Source organism: Hippichthys cyanospilos, chromosome 6 (assembly GCF_059441005.1).
Source record: "Hippichthys cyanospilos isolate Australia breed blue-spotted pipefish chromosome 6, RoL_Hcya_1.0, whole genome shotgun sequence".
In the NCBI taxonomy this organism is placed as follows: domain Eukaryota; kingdom Metazoa; phylum Chordata; class Actinopteri; order Syngnathiformes; family Syngnathidae; genus Hippichthys; species Hippichthys cyanospilos.
The window spans coordinates 22827964-22843399 of NC_142374.1; the positions used below are offsets into that span (position 1 = coordinate 22827964).

Sequence of the window (15436 nt, forward strand, 5' to 3'; positions counted from 1 at the left end):
TTTGAGGATCCGATTCAGGTGTCCAAATTTGGGTTTCGAGCCTGGGTTAGTGATTAAAAAAACAACCGACAGTAGAGGCAACATGTCGTCGAGGTTATATCCACGAGTTTTCGACGGACCGCTAAAAATCCAACCCAGTCGTTGGGGTTTCTTGGATCTGTATGATTTTCATGTTTGGGTGGAGCACCTGGAGATGTAAAGTATCTGGCATCCATCCGGGCCGGCCGGCGCTGACTGTACGTGGCGTCCGGGTCACTCCGGGGTGAGACAGACAGGAGACAGAGGTGTTGAGAGGCATCCCTGTGGCCACCCCAGAGGAGACGCCCCGTCTGCAGGAACAGCTGGCCAGGAAGTCTGGCAGAAACGTGGCTGAAAGAGATATGAGAGGAGACGAGTCAAGGAGGAGATAAACGCAGATGGATGGCGAGAAAGGAAGTTGACGGTGGCGACTTGTGAGGAAGGAAATCATCGCCAGAAGCTTTCACGAGGGGGGGGGTCACGCTCATAAATCTTCACCACTGGATTTATTCAGGTAGGGTCTTTTCGTCAAGCCTCTGACAACCGAGGAACGTGATGGACGCGTGGAAGCTCTTGGCTCTTTTTATAGTTTCAGCGAGAACTTCAAGTTGTAATTGTTTGTTTGATTTATAGAGACCTTATAGAGATCCTTGAAATCCTTGAAATGCGCTCTTGAGATTTATGAAATTGTTATTCCCATATAAGGGCAGATCTCAAATGGGAAATTTGAGAGGGTTTCTGCAAGTATCGGGTACCGGATTTTCCGCACTATAAATCGCACCTAAAAGCCTTAATTTTTTTAAAAAGCTGATGGTGCGCCTTATAATCAGGTGCGCCTTATATATGAATCAATTCTGAGATTGGGATTGGTAGATGGGGAATGAAGTGATAAAGTAAGCTTTACCGTTTTTTTTTGTGTGTTTACAGTTGAACAAGCTTGCTCATATTGGCATTGAGTTATTATTGAGAGTTTAGAGTTATTATTTGAGTTATTATTGTTATTACTTTGAGGATTACTATATTGTGATTGAAAAAGTTTTAAAATATGTCATTAATTGAGGGTGCGCCTTATAATCCGGTGCGCCTTATAGTGTGGAAAATACGGTAATCTAATTTTATGCTTTTATTTAATGCTATTCATCCAGTTAAAGCAGTGCTTCTCAATTATATTTTGTAAACACCCTCCCCCAGATAGAGATGACATTTCGCGCCCTGTATTTTGAAATTAGAGGCCACAAAATAAAAGGTTAAAAAGGGAGATTGACAAAACAAAAGGGTAAAAGTTGAGGATAACTTGAAAATTTGGGGCTTTAACCAGAACCCTGAAGTCCAATTTTGCGGGCCACATAAAATGATGTGGCGGGCCGGATCTGGTCCCCGGGCCTTGAGTTTGACACCTGCTGCTTACGGTTACAATCATAAACATGTCCTACCATTCGTCTACTTTTGAAAAAGGAGTTTTTCAAATCTTCAATTTTGAAAGTGACAAATTAATGGAAATAATTCAATTTTTGACCCAGCCCTAGATCTGGAATACTTTTTTTTTTCAGGCAGATACCACCTAACAAAGAGCTGTGTCACAAAAAAGTGAAGATTTTTGAAAATTTATTTTCTTACTGATACTGTATTGTGGCAAAACGAAAAGAACAAATCCGTTCAGGAACAGCAAACTCAACACAAAAGGTCAGAGCCTAGATCTGAACTCCAAATCTCCGAACCGCGAGGCAGATGTGCTAACCACACATCTGACAAGCTGCCAATATTATTATTTTTTATTTTCCCTCAACGGAAGGGTACCAAGAATTTCGCCTGCACGGGTATATTAAAAACAAACAAGTTCCGACAGAAGAAATGACTCAAATGTCGTCCAAAAGTTCAAACTTGGCAAGCGGCTCGCATTCTCCGTCTATCTTACGTTTGCATCTTCATTCCGGCTGATTACGCGATTCTTTATAAGACAATAAACCGATTGAGATCGGCGCGGAGAATTTCGCGCCTCCACCGACCTCCTGCGAGCGTCTGCTGCCGTCTCCGGCCTTGCTGAGTTGTGCTTTTTTTTTTCTGAGTGGCCTCCTCATGGCGTCTATCCAGAAGAGCTGGCCTAGTGGGCAGACTGACAACATGGGGAGGGGGGGGGGGGGGGGGGGACACAAAGGAAGGGGAAATGATGAAAACAGACATGGGGTTCTATCAGTTTACACACACACTCTTACATTGTACTTTTCTATGGGCGCTTGTCTCGTAAAAAAAAAAAAAACAAAAAAAAACCTCACAACCGCACAAAGCAGACATTCATGCAGGAGGATGAGCCGCACATGTAAAACACATGTACAACACTACCTCTTAAAGCAGCCATTAATACGTGACACTTGAAGCAGTTTTTGTGCATTTTTAACGGCAAAAAGGCTTGGTTGGAAAATATGACATCTTATTTTTTCATAGAAATTAGCAAGAAGCAGTAAAAGACACAACAATAAGCTGTAAGCTCCATTTTGCCATAAATGCCCAAAGTTGCGCAGCATCCGTGTTTCACTAAGTCATAAACGAGTCAAATGGAGTACCATCCCGTGTTCTATAACTTTTGCAGTTTTAATCGGATCGGATGGAGACATTATCACGTTTACATGATCCTTCTTCATTTTAGAAATATTACCGCATGCGAACAAGGACGGACTCGGACGTTGGTTCAGTCTGTTCGCTTCTTTTATTGAAAATAATCCCGTGCCAACCACACAAGCTGCTGTTAGCTGCAACAGGCACTTGCTGCTAACAGCTAACTGACTTCCGACCTCTCGTTCGTCCCGTTACGGTAATTATGGTTAGAAAGAATGAGGCAGATATAAAAATGTACGTTTGTGCGTTAAAACTCGGTTTAGGTGGTTGACCATTCCTTGAATGATGTCGAAAAGAAAAAAAAAATCAAAATTTTAAGTTACTGTTTATAGCAGAGGTTCCCAACCCACAGTCTGTGGATCAACTGGTACCAGATCGCATGGGCCACACCCGAAATAATTAACTCTTTTGCTTTATTTGCTTTAATATATTATCCAAGTCTGAAATCCATTTTACTTTGAAAAACCTTTGGTTTTGAATCTGGATTCTCTTGGATTTGTTCCGCGCTAAAATTTCACTGACATTAAATGAGTGAGTATCAGACGTCTTTTGGAAGGGGGAAAAGGCCAGTCAAGAGACAGGTGACGAGCCTACATCTTCAAAAAGAAAGCTTTTAACAGTCAATACCAAGAGTCATACTTTGATAAATGAGTTTCGCGGTAAGGACTTCATCCAAAAAGAACCCACAAACTGAGAAGGAATGAATTCTCTACCTTTTTGTAACCGAATCAGATGAGCTCGCAAATGGTATTTTCGAGCCTCCTGACGTCCCGTCTGTGTGAAGGGAGAAACAAACTGAACGTGGATCTGTCCCCCCTCCAAAAAGGTTGGGGACCCCTGGTTTCTAGGACACACTCATTCTTGCGGCCTTCTTTTTAGGGAAAAAAAGTACTATATTATATTATATTATATTATATTATATTATATTATATTATATTATATTATATTATATTATATTATATTATATTATATTATATTATATTATATTACATTATATTATATTATATTATATTGTATTGTATTATATTATATTATATTATATTATATTATACTATATTATATTTTGTGGAATTACGGTAATCTCCATGACACGCGCTCGTTTTTGTGAAAACGCATCACAGTTGTTGGCAAACTAACAAAAATTGGTCTTTTTCTAAGATTTATATGATTTTTTTCCCCATATTTTTTAAAAACAATTACATTTGCCATGACTGCGAGGCATGTTGAGCCCATCGTAGGTTTTGTAGGTTTCATGTTTTGAAAACTGTTCGGATTCTCTCGGCTACGTTTCAGTCAGTTGAGCGCTAAAATTTCACTCAGATTAAATGAGTAAGTATCAGATGTCATTTGGAAGGGGAAAAAGGCCAGTCAAGTGACAGGTGACGAGCCTACAGCCTCGAAGAAAAAGAAAGCTTTTAACAGTCAATACCAAGAGTCATACTTACATACTAACAAAAATTGGTCTTTTTTTAAAGATTCATATTATTTTCCCCCATGTTTTTTAAAAACAGTCACATTTGCCATGACTGCGAGGCATGTTGAGCCATCGTAGGAATTTAGAGGCGAAAACAAAAGCACCCAACGATAAAACGACGCGCCATGTAGTCAATCAACATCTTCCAACGCGAGAATCCCAGAAGCGGTCCTCAAACAACCTTCGTCTCAGCTGTCTCGCGTCGACGGGTCATCTGCCGTGCAGTCGAGCCGTTCTTTGTCGTGTCGTGGTGGGCGCATCTGGACCGAACACGCACACGCCCTTTTCTGGATGAGATTAACTCAATACGAAAGCTATCAAAAAATGATTTTTCGTTTTGAGCTTCAGAGAGAGCAGGCGAAGGTCACCACACGCAGACTAATAAAACTTGGTATGCTTCAACACAAAAAAGACTTGTTTTATTTATCTGGGTTTTGACCAGTCTTGGCATCACACATAAACATCAAAACAAAGTCCTTTGTTTGTAAAACGAGGCCTCCGAAACGTACGACATTCGGCGCCTTGGAACTTCACGCCGGGGAAGAATTTTTTATCGGCACGGAACGGTCAACGCGTGACAATTTTATGGCGGATCGGGCGGGTGGGCGGACATTCCTTCAAAAAGTAGCGGTACCTCTATTTAAAAAATTAATTGGTTCCAGAAATCATTTTATAATTTGAATTTTTCGTACGTGGAGACACTTTTTACATATAAATAGTGTAATCCAGTGGTGTCCAAACTACGGCCCGGGGGCCAATTTCGGTCCGCCATCCACATTTTAGCGGCCGGCGGCATATGCTGAAAATACATCATGGGAAAATAAGAGTAAATAAATGTTTTGATGATAGACAGTGTTGGAATTGTGGGAAAAAAGTTACACCATTATACTGTATCGGCAATGTGCCACCTAGTTACTTGCTTGCTTGATTTTTATAGTGTTTAATCTGTTCAAGTAAATATTAATAATAATATTATGGCTGTAACATCTTGCTATTTTGGTGCATGCGGTCTTCAGAAGAAAGATTTTGAACACTCCTGGCCTAATTCGTTCCAAGCCCCACAAAAATGCTCCCAAACCTTTTAAATTTATATTATTAATTGTAGCAGTTGATAATATGAATGCAGTTCATTTGGTTGCCTTGAGATGGCGCTGATCTATTGATGGTCCATGGAGAAAACTTTGTTTAGGTCATTTTATTTGTATGTTTTTATTTGACATTCCCACTGGCATCATTTACAAGTCCACAAGAGTAATTTATTTTTGGATAATTTTTGAGCATTTAAGTTTCTTTAAGTTTAGTTTAAGGTCATGCAAAGTATTTCTTGTATGTTTTGCTAACAACGTCAGACACGACAGTGCGCTAGTTAACTAGCGATTCAAGAGGAAGTGTTTAGCTGCTTACAGCTGCCCAAAGTGGTACGTGTGTGTTTTTATGTGTATATGTAGAATGTTAGCCCTAGCTAATGTCATTGTTACGTTTGCTAGTTCTACAGTGTGTACTGCTGGTGGAAAGTGTGCATGAAGCGTGTAAAGATGAAAAGTGCAAGATCACAGTAAATATCAGTGCAAAGAACTCGTGTCTCGTTTGTGGACATTTCGGCATGTTGATAAATTTTATAAATACATCAAAAACCGTAACAAATAATAGGCTGTGGGAAATACATTAAATGTCTCTGTCATTCGTGATTTCCAGGAGTTAATCATCTTTTTGCATAACTTTTCAAAATAAAAGACTTCTGAAAATAAAATATCATTCAGATAATACATAAAACGGAAGAAATTATTTCGGGTGCGGCCTTGTACCAGTTGATCCGCGGACCCGAAACCGGCCCGCGGACCAGCGGTTGGGGACCACTACGCTAGCGCATTCATTGCAATCCGCTTTTCCAAGCAAGCTGGGCTGAGAGCATCATGTGACTCAGCGCTGACAGTTGGTGTTCATTTGCCATCCCCGGCGCGCCGTTAGCGTGTTGAGATCCAAACAGTAAACGTTGACGGCTGCCTTTTGTCCGTAAAAAAAGTCTTCATCTCGGCGAGGCTTCGCCGTGAGCTCATGTTACGTTCGGCGGGATAAAACGGGCGTTTTTTTTTTTTCTCAGTTGAAACAGGCCCAATTTGAAACAGACCCGCTCTCCTTTTGAGTCTGGCCCACTTACCGTAATTGAATTGCGACTTTTTTCGGGGTCTTTGTAACGCCGCCTCGCACGTTAGATTTAAACCCGCTCGCGTCTTAACCGGGTCACTAATAAGTGTGATGTTGGAAAAGTAGTAACTGCAAATGCGCTTCAACACACACACACACACCAGCGAAAACAAACATGAAAGCTAACTGACCTTGAGAGGCGCGGCGATTCCCAACTAGGCCAGTTATTATCAGCCTCGCGTTCCCATTCCTCCGCTCGTGAGTCGTCTGAAAACCGAAAAATGGAAAAGATGGCTCAAAATGTTTTATTCACCTAAACTGTTCTTGTACAGGGTTTACGTGAAAGGACTTTAGCGGGTATGCGAGATTTTATCAGCTTTTTGTCAGCTTTTCTGCAGTTACCAGCAAATCTAATTGCTTGTTAATGCACTGAGAAACAATAGATTCGTATTTTCGAATTAAGAAGAAATGAATTGGAACGTGAAGCAATGTGTTACTAAATTACCTTTGGATCGATGAGCTTTGTTATTCGTGACATGATTCTTGGGCGGACAAGTCAGAAACAAAACAGGTGATGTCACATTTCAAATGTAAAGAATATTATAAGTAAATTTGAAGGTTTTCCAAACTTATGACTGCTACTATGAAATAAACTCATGAAGCGCAATGCAAAGACGGTTACTGTAGGTTACTGTAACCCAACCGAGACATAAGTTGCCCACTGTTCCAATTGATTTGCTTTCATTTCAAAAAGAAACCCATACATTTCATGTCCTGACATTAATTGCCACCTGCGGAATCCCTGTTCAAATCTCTCATACCTCCTAATACGGCTTCACATAGCACTTTTTTGAGAAGCACCTGAATTTGATGACACGTACTCTTAAGCCCCATTTTTCAGGTGACTCACCGACCGGTACAGAGTGCACCAGACTACCTGAACGTTCTAATGACAGTGATCTGGTCCCACAGTAATTCTTCTACCTCACGCTCTAACACTCAAATCTCCACTAGCGAATGCACGCCACAGCAGTATAATAATAAGAAATTTGCGTTCCTGCTTTCCTCCCGGGCCAGATGAAAGCAGCACTTTAGGACTATTACTGCGGGCCTGAGTGCGCATTCATCAGCTGCACCTTGAACGCTGAGACGGATGCCAGACGGGTTACTCCACCCTAAAGGGAATTGTGCCACTTAGCTAATGGAAACATTTAGGATTACACTTTAATTCACTGAAAAAGTGGCTGGAAAATTCATCTAGCTATGCGTGCATTTTCTATAGTGTTTAGCAGCGATTCTTGAATGGGGGTGAAAATTGTCCCCGGGGGGTACGTGAAGGCACTTTGGCATGTATGCGAGATTTTAACACGGTTTATATGTTTTAATGCTGTGACAGGAAGGGGTTAGTTAACTTTTCAATTTAAGAGGAAATGAATTGGAACATGAAGCAACTTCTTGTGTCTTTCTGGAGTTCAGTTCTGGAGTATTCAGGAACATTACCTAAAACTAATAACCCCCAATCCGTGTCGATCATCAGCTGCCCCCGAAAAGAAATGCTCCATACAATTACCCTGGAGGGTGAAAGTCATTAAGTAGGAGTGGTTGGGGGGGGGCAAAAAAACAACATACAAGTGCAATGACAAGAGGCTCTGTCATGCACTGAGGACTTAGTGTTAACATGAACACAACAGCAAATATGTTAGTCGGCAAGGAACGCCAGAGGCCCCCTGAACGCATCACCATGTTGTTCCGCTTCATCACCTCCCTAAAAAAAAAAAAAAAAGCCCACCTTCCGTTGGCCTCCTCGGCCCGCGCTGATGCGATGCGAGGGGCTCGGTGCGTGCAAAGACTTCATTCATCACTGTCGCTTGTGTTGTCGGGCCAATCCCAGCCGCCACCCACCCTTAAAACGCAGCGTCTCCTGTAAAAAAGGAAAGAAAAAAAAAGAGAGGGGGTTCCACTTAGCCTTGGCGCAGTAAAAAGGGCCGCTGCACTTAGTGAGGCATTAATTACCCCCACTTGAAGTCAAGCAAAACTCAACATAATGGACTCTGTCACCACACGCGCACAAATGGCTTTTACATACTGTACATGTCTGAGGGTTAGCTAGCGCGCTAGCACCCCGCCTTGTTTTTACTATTTTCCCTTTCATTAATGACGTACGGCAGTGGCTAAACTCAACGTACAAATTTTACAACTTTCTCCGTCACTCTGCGCATAACCGGTAGCACCATTTATTTATTTTAATTAGCCTTCGTGACAAGTTTTAGCGTCAATTTTTGTAATTTTGGCGCTGGTCACTGAAAAATGCATGGCGGGCCGCAAATGATCGCCTGGGCTGTAGTTTGGACACCTTGGGGTCCAAATAAATAGTCATGCGTAGTGATACAAAAATGAAGCCTCATGAAGCAATTTGCAATATTGTTCTGCTCCCCTAGATGGCACTGTGGCTATAAAGATGTAATTGAAAAATAACTATTGAAATTGAACTACCCTTTATTTGAAATGGAACTTTATTACATTTCTATTGAACCAACCTTTATTTTAAAAACAAGAGCGCCATCTAGGGGAGTAAAAAAATGTCACAAATGCTTCATGAGGCTTCGTTTTTGCTTTCCATCGGCACAGTTGCTTTAAAGATGCAATTGAAATTTATTACATTTCTATTGAACTAACCTCTATTTTTAAAGCAATAGGACCATCTAGGGGAGTAAAAAAATGTCACACATGCTTCATGAGGCTTCGTTTTCCCATCGGCAGCCATGTAATGCCTTGCTGCATTGCAGATGGAGGCGTGGCTTAGTGTGGGTGGGGCTAAACAGACTTATTCTGTAGTAAATGGAAAATGAAGCCTCATGAACCATTTTGATTTTTATGTCCCTCGAGACGGCACAGTTGCTTTAAAGATGCAATTGAAATTTATCACATTTCTGTTGAACTAACCTTTAATTTTAAAGCAATAGAACCATCTAGGGGGGTAAAAAAATGGCACCAATGCTTCATGAGGCTTCATTTTCCCATCGGTGGCCATGTAATGCCTTGCTGCATTGCAGACGGAAGCGAGGCTCAGTGTGGGTTTACTCCATCAATAGAAATTGGAAAATGAAGCTTCATAAACTCATTTGCCATTTGTCACGAGTGCTTCGTGAAGCTTCGTTTTCCAATCACTGTTCGTAGAACTATGATTCAAAAAAATAAATCTCAATACAAGCAAGCAAAAAAGCCTTTTTTTTTTCAATCACCATGCACCATAAAATTGGCATAGTAGAATTCTGAGAATGACTGTAATGTGATATTTTTTCCCCCTCTAGATGGCACTGTTACTTTAAAGAAACATTCGCAATTCATCGCATTTTCACTTTGCGAGTATTGGAGCAAAAGTGCTTCATGAGGCTTCGTTTTCCCATCACTGGTCAAAGTACTATAATCATGTTTTTTTCTTAACACAAGAAAGCAAAAAATAGTTGTTGTTTTTTTAAATGACCATGCAATATTATGAAACTGGATTAGTATCCATGTAAAGTTCCTCAAAGTATCTTGGACATCACCTAAACAAAAAAGAGAACATAGAGTTACCTCCTTGGAGGAGGTAACAAGGCCGGCATGTCCTTGTCTGGGCACGCAACCATTTCATTAAGATGAAAGACTTCATGTCTTGGAAGTTTGGGGCCTTTATTTGCACCACAAATAAGCAATTAAGTGGCGGCCGTGCTTTGGCATCAGCCTCCATTCTTATTCAACTTACATAAGACCGCAACTTCCTTGTTTTTCTCCTTAGCTATGCTACTTTCATAACGTGGCCCAAAGCCACCTTTACAACGCATTCAGTATTTAGACATGATGGGAAAATGAAGCCTCATGAACCATTTGGATGTTTTTTCCCCTCCTCTAGATGGCACTGTTGCTTTAAAAATGTAATAGAAAGTTCATACATTTCTGTTGCACTAGCATTTATTTTGAAAACCAAGAGCACCATCTCGAGAAGTAAAGTGTGTCCAATGCTGTGATCTTTCTGTCAAAGGCATTTCACATCAAAGGGAAAGCACTTAAAGAAAACACAAGGGAGCTGAAATTTCACCCAAATGGTCAAAGTTCTACTTATTTACCACACTAGCTAGAGTGTGCCATCCCTTGGCTAAAATACTGCGAGAATTACATGGAAAAAATTGACCCAGAAATGGCAAAAACTGCACTTGTGTCCAATGCTGTGATCTTTCTGTCAAAGGCTTTTCACATCAAAGGGAAAGCACTTAAAGAAAACACAAGGGAGCTGAAATTTCACCCAAATGGTCAAAGGTCTACTTATTTACCACACTAGCTAGAGTGTGCCATCCCTTGGCTAAAATACGGCGAGAATGACATGGAAAAAAATGACCCAAAATGGCCAAAACTGCACTTGTGTCCAATGCTGTGATCTTTCTGTCAAAGGCTTTTCACATCAAGGGGAAAGCACTTAAAGAAAACACAAGGGAGCTGAAATTTCACCCAAATGGTCAAAGTTCTACTTATTTACCACACTAGCTAGAGTGTGCCATCCCTTGGCTAAAATACTGTGAGAATGATGTGGAAAAAAATGACCCAAAATGGTCAAATATTACACAAGGGTTCATCCAAGGTATTGTTTTTTTTTTCAAATATTTTTTAATTTTGAGGCGGAGGATCTAAAAATGGTTGCTACAGTTTTTTGGGTTTTTTTGGAGAATGATCAAGATTAACGACAGAACAATCCATGTACACACACTCAAATTCACTGCCCCCTCTGGTGAAAAAGTATTTTGGGAATTTCAACACATTTTCTTAATGATCTCAGTCTGCTTTATTTTTTTAATTGTTCGCCGACTTCACGACGTCGAGTCGCATTATCGCCTGTTTCGGATGAAGTCAGTTCATTATTTAAGGCAGATGTGTACTGACGCGTCTAATTACCAATCGCACGTGTGTGTGTGTGTGTGTGTGTGTGTGTGCGTAAGGCAACTGTCCAAATCCTGACAAAATTCAGAAATGATCCACTGTGAATCCAGGTCGTCTGCCTGCGCCAGAAGAAATGATCCAGAGGCGGCGATGATAAATTATTTCACTGCATGTGAGCTCCCAGGAAGCGATTTTTTTCCCTCCGATTCGAGTGTGTATGTATGACTCGCCTCTGTGTCCAAATTCACCCGTTCATCACCCTTGCCATCAATCAAACGTCCATAACCCAGGATCATTGAAGCATTGAGATGATGTGACACCCAAGGGAGAGGATGAGCTCATCCGTTTTTTTCACTTTTTAATGTATTTCGTCTCATTGGTTGAGCCTCCAAAGTCGACGCAAAGAAAAAACAGATGCTAACGCAATTTGACGAAGATTTTGGGATGAGCCTTCTCAAGTCGAGGGGGCGGGGTCAAGAATCGGAACTGCACGGGGTGCCGTCGCGCCGCGACTGTAAGTCGGATTTACTTGGCAATAATTTAATGGATGGAGCCTTCCCCAAGAGAAAAAAAAAGAAGAAAAAAAACATAGTCCCAGTCACATTAGACAGAAAACCAAAATGATTAAGATTGTGCAGTAAATTTAGAGTATAGACTACAACAAAAAATGTACAGAAAATTAATTTCTGTCACAGGTACGCTGCACTGGACTATACGACGCAAAAAGATGGAAAGTTTTTAAAATTTTTGTTTGCATTTGCCACATTTCTTTACAGCAGCATCATGCCTTTAACACATACTGAACATATCTGCATGTTTAGAAATAAGAAGATTTGAATGAATAAATCGCTTGCACATAGTTGAGCAAAGTATTCTGGGATGTCTGAGAGGTGATGGCATTACAGGGACCACTTACTTTGATTGGCTCTTTGCCAGGAAATCCAAGTTAAACAGTTTTGTTTAGGGCCAAGTTGTTGAGAGTACTGTAAAATCAAGTTTTTTTCAGAGGTTTAACTGTTTGAATTTTTATCGTAGGATGACGGAGATTTTTCATAATCCCCCAATATAAGATGCACGTTTTTCCCAAAAATGAAGGCCAAAAGTATGAATGCTTCCAATGAATGGTAACTTTAACATTTTTTTTTTTTTCAGCACCATTGGAGGAAGATTGATCCATCTGCCACATAAGCCGAGTTTTGACGCACAAATATACATTTTCATTTCTGCCATATCTTTAATTACAATTACCGTAATGAGACGAGCCAGAGGGCAGACGTTAATTGCAGCCTGGGCCTGTGCAGCTAACAGCAGCTCGTGTTAGCTGAGCTTGTTACGGGGCTATTTTCAATAAAAGAAGCGAGCAGACTGAACCGCCGTCCGAGATTATCCTTGTTCACGTACAGGAATATTATTAAAACCCATCCACAATTATGGCACCATTTTCAAACCGTCTTTTATAAACGATGAATTAATCAAATTAACATGATTTATTGACCAATCACACTCCATATGTTGAAACTCATTCAATGCCAGGGACGTAGTTTCATGTTTTTAAGAATCCTAACATGAAATTCAAGATATTTAAGTATTAAAACGATACTTAAGTACATTAAAGACATTCATTTCCAGATACTTAAGAATTAAATCGATACTTAACATGCCGCTCCGCCAAACACGTTTTGTCACATAATGGCCACCATACTTCCTGTCCAAGCAGATGGCCTCTAGCTAGCAATCAAATTTTAGCGTCTGTCATGGTTTAATACAGCACCTCCCAAAAACGATTCCTTTTTTTCCGTTTCCTTTTGAACAGCATTCATCACGTGAAGCCATCGGGAATGACCCAATTTGTTTTTTCTGTTTTTTGTAAGCGTATCATTGCCCGCGGTTCGCCAAGCGGAGAAGCGTTGCGAAATTGCAGCCTGGCAACTTTTCCGGCGCCACTTTGAGAAATGTCATGAAAAGTGTGTCAAAAGTGCCTGCGGTCGTGTTAGCGGAAGAGAATCGGCCCAGTGACACGGCGCGCAAAACCGCCGGCTTACAAAAGTCTCGTACGTGCTCATGAATTTTTGCTGGTTTGATTTTACCCAAATTTGACACTTGTGTGGGATTATCCGGCAAAAGAGATTAAAGATAGATTTGTCGCCGAACCACAAGTTTTCCCGAGAGCCGGGGGGCATTCTGCTCAAGATGTCGGAGTGATTCACACATTTCCACACAAGCATAAGGATGAAACCTTTGAATAACTTCAAATCCGCACGGGGAAAGATTTATTACTCTCCCAAGTGGTTGTTTGATGAATTTCACTGCGAATAAACATTCATTGACTTTGCTTGTCTATGAGTTTGCTGTTTTCATTCATGCAAACCGTAGCATCAAAAGGAAAGGCATCTTTGATGAAATTTCATAAACAGCACGTGTCGTAGTTAAATATGAATTATGGCCGGAAAACCAATAGGGTCAAAGTAAAAAAAAAAGAAAAATATATATATTTATATATAAAATTATTGTCCATATTTTGTTCTCTTCGTGTCATATAATAGCCATTGAATTACACTCATTCCAGTGTTGTAGTTTTAAGTTAGTGTTTTTATCCAATCAGAATTCAGCTAACTTTTGTCACCAGGCTGTATGAAATCTGCCCGAGGCCTTCAGAATCAAACGTGCGGGCGTTGGTTCACTGTAAGTGAACTGGCACATATAGTTAATAGACAGTTGCGATAGTCAATCAGATTATGAGTTGGCGACAGTAAGGCCAGCTAGAAGGCCTCATGTTGAACGTGACATGTACACGCCCTGTGATTGGACGGATTGGACGAGAGGCATATATATTTATTTATTTATTTATTTATTTATTCATCTTTGCTCAATTTTCACTGGTACATATATATATATATATATATATATATATATATATATATATATATATATATATATATATATATATATATATAATTATTGTCCATATTTCGTCCTCTTTGCGTCATATAATAGCCATTGAATTACACTCATTCCAGTGTTGTAGTTTTAAGTTAGTGTTTTTATCCAATCAGAATTCAGCTAACTTTTGTCACCAGGCTGTATGAAATCTGCCCATGTACACGCCCTGTGATTGGACGGATTGGACGAGAGGCATATATATATTTATTTATTTATTTATCTTTGCTCAATTTTCACTGGTACAGGTTATATAGTCTGAAAAATACGGTATATTATAAAACGTATTTTATAGGTTGAATGTTAGGTTGAATAAATGGGTGCTACTTCTTCGTGGACATTGTTTACGTCGTATTTGTGCGAACCTGTCAGTGGACCACGCAAAATTCAAAAGAGAAGACTCATTTGGCTAGCACAGCAGCGCCTACATTTACATGAACGACATTCCCATCGTAATTATCTATTTTTTTTCCTCCGTCCGTCTCAGTCATCCCGACGCCTCACTTCTGCACTGTGATTGGCCCAGCGCCACATGATGATTTTTTCCTCTTTCTTTTTGATCTTTTGAAGTCGTCTGGCATCATCCGACATGCGGCGGGAGTCATGGATGCGGCCTTTGATCACCGGGGGGTGCATGCCATCAGTGTCTGCCGTCATTGCTTTTTAACTCAACTAAAAAGAAGCCCCAAGCGCCCCCGCCTCCCCCGCGGCTTCCTCCTTCACCCTGCAGCTAGTGTCCCCCATCCTCTAACATTTCGCATAACATGCATTACTTGAATGTTCTCATTTTTATTAAAAAAAAAATCCAGCTGTTTTATACAGCATTTTGAAAAGCATTTTATATTGTCATTTTTTTCTAAAAAGAAATGCTACTTTATTTTCTTTCGTAGTAAAGAAGTCTAAAAAAAAAGGCTTAAAAGCCCCACGCAAATTTTAACTTTTTTTTTTAAAAGAAACATACGTAGGTTCAATTTATTAACACCTCCAAAAAATTGAAAAATGGGAAAGTCTGCCTTTGTCGTCGTGACATGAAGATGACACATTAAGACAAAGCCATTAACTGGCCTCTACCGCCACCTACTGTCCTGAGGTGAAACACAAGTCAAGATTTTTCTGTTTGCTGACATAGTTTGACCGCCGCTCAATGGAATGTTGCAAAAATCGCAGAAAATCAGTCACAAATCCAATTAAAATGCATCTCAAAAATTGCAATTATAATGGTTTTATATGGTCCAAAATTTGGCAAATGATCATGTTTGCACAAAAAATTTCGCACGTCCATCTGCAATCACGTAGAAATATCATAACCATTGCGTTTTCAATTTTTTAATTATCTGC

At 40.3% G+C, this 15436-nt stretch overlaps 1 long non-coding RNA gene across 1 annotated transcript in view; it reads right to left on the reverse strand.

Annotated features, from left to right (window-relative positions):
• Nucleotides 1-262: 262 nt before the first annotated feature.
• Nucleotides 263-15436, reverse strand: part of LOC148422856 (uncharacterized) — a 35336-nt gene continuing 20162 nt past the window's right edge. Inside the window, exons 2-5 of the long non-coding RNA XR_015865977.1 lie at nt 8040-8171; nt 6442-6517; nt 2025-2131; nt 263-369 (exon numbers count right to left, since the gene is read on the reverse strand). This is a non-coding gene — a long non-coding RNA (uncharacterized LOC148422856). The remainder of the gene's footprint in view (nt 370-2024; nt 2132-6441; nt 6518-8039; nt 8172-15436) is intronic.